Source organism: Gracilinanus agilis, chromosome 3, assembly GCF_016433145.1.
Source record: "Gracilinanus agilis isolate LMUSP501 chromosome 3, AgileGrace, whole genome shotgun sequence".
NCBI classification, from domain to species: domain Eukaryota; kingdom Metazoa; phylum Chordata; class Mammalia; order Didelphimorphia; family Didelphidae; genus Gracilinanus; species Gracilinanus agilis.
Window position 1 is genome coordinate 392,593,291 of NC_058132.1, and position 2,117 is coordinate 392,595,407.

Consider the following 2,117-nt stretch of genomic DNA (forward strand, 5'->3'; position numbering starts at 1 on the left):
CTATAATAGTTCATGCTAATGGAAACTATAATTACCCTGGAAATTTAGTGACTACTTTGAGCCACATTCAACCAAACAACAAATCCTTTAAATTGTTTCAGATAGTATTATTACTTTATACCTAGGAAGCAACATGTTGGAGGCAATATAATATTATAGTATGCTAGACTCCGGAAGACCTGTAAATGAAGGAGTTAGACTCTGATCTCCAAAGTCTCTTCCAGTTTAAAATGTTATTCTCTGTGCTTTGGACTTTCCATTTTGAAAAAACAAAAACAAAAACAAAAACAAAAAACCTGCCTTGAGACTCTTTGGTTAATATCTGTCTTGAGCCACTCCTTCATGGGTGGCCCTAGACAAAGTCACTTTACTTATAACTCAGTTTACTTTTTATATTTCTCCATTTCCTCATCAGCTATTTTCTTTGCTTTCCAAACATTGACATTGTGAGAATTGAACACTTGCCTACATCCCTTTTCTTTCTCTTGGTATCCTAATATCAGCCTTGGATGTTAAAGGGAAAGTTCCATGTTGAGGTTGAAAATAGCCCATTTTCTGATACGGTATCCAGAGAATTTTAATCTTAATAATACATCTTTCCCAATAAGATTTTATGCTTCTTGAAGTCCAGGACCATAATCTTTATTCTTATTTTATCCCCAGAGTTTATCACAAATCCATAGAACATAGCAGAAACTTAGTGTTCTATTTCTCTATCTATCTACCTACCTATTGATCTATCACCTATCTGTGATCCTATACTCTTGCTGTCTATTACTCTCCCAAGTAATTCCTTTAGTACTCTCTCAAGTAATTCCAAAGGATTATAGTTCCTGCTGTTCTTCTTTTGGAGTTTTAATTATAAAAGGTCCATTTCCTGCTCACCATACTCCACTGATATAGTGCTGCATAAATGCCCCAGCAGAGAATAGGGACCATGCAAACTCATGGTTGACTTTGTCACTTAAACATATATTTCTTTTTTTAAAAAGTATCTTTGGGGGACAGCTGGGTAGCTCAGTGGATTAAGAGCCAGCATTAGAGATGGGAGGTCCTAGGTTCAAATCTAGCCTCAGACACTTCCCAGCTGTGTGACCTTGGGCAAGTCACTTGACCCCCATTGCCTAAAAAAAAAAAAGTATCTTTGTGAGGGGCAGCTGGGTACCTCAGTGGATTGAGAGCCAGACCTAGAGATGGGAGGTCCTAGGTTCAAATCTGGTCTTAGACACTTCCCAGCTGTGTGATCCTGGGCAAGTCACTTAACTCCCATTGCCTAGCCCTTATCACTTTTCTGCCTTGGAACTAATATACAGTATTGATTCTAAGATGGAAGGTAAAGGTTTTAATTAATTAAAAAATAAAAATAAAAAAGTAAAAGTAGCTTTGTGAATAATCATTATTTTTAAATTTGTTTTTAAATTGATGTCTTTTATCATTATACCACAATCATTTCTGAACATCTTACCATACCCAGATACTATTTCTTATAACCAAAAATTTTAGAGAAAGGAAAAAAAATCTTACAGAAAAAAAGCATCATGCTGAAACATGACTGATATCCCCTTTCCAACCTCAGGTGATAGAATATTCATCAAGGATATTAGATTCAACAGAAAGTTGTAGTTCTAGAATGATGAATATTGACATAGATGCTGTTGAGGCCAAAAATCAGTTGGAATTGTAAGAAAAAGTCTGCCTTATTAATCAGGTGTTGGAACTCTATCAAACACTTGAAGTTCTTTCTGTACAAGTAAATTCAAGAAAAGAAGATAGTCTGAAACTGAAATCAGCAAACCAAATTCTTAGTCAGTATAGAGAAAATGTTACACACCTGCTTCTAGTGTCTTCCAGGCAGCTGATACAAAATGAAAAAAAATGTGTTGATCTCTAGTTTACTTCATGTTATTGCAACTAGGTTTGTTTTTCTCCTTTTCTTTCTGCAAAGGCTTCACAAGTTAAAAACCCTAATTTGTGGCCTCAGTAAATACTTCTGAAAAGAACAGACAGAGACAGTTAAGAATTCTAACATCAGGAGGTATCTGAGAGTTTTATTATTATGTTAGCCTTTGAAAATGTGCAAATTCATTATAGAGATTTTGTCATTAGGATTATACATA

At 35.0% G+C, this 2,117-nt stretch overlaps 1 pseudogene; it reads left to right on the plus strand.

Annotated features, from left to right (window-relative positions):
* Positions 1-1,630: 1,630 nt before the first annotated feature.
* On the plus strand, positions 1,631-1,884 carry LOC123241612 (annotated as a pseudogene).
* The last annotated feature ends 233 nt before the right edge of the window (positions 1,885-2,117 follow it).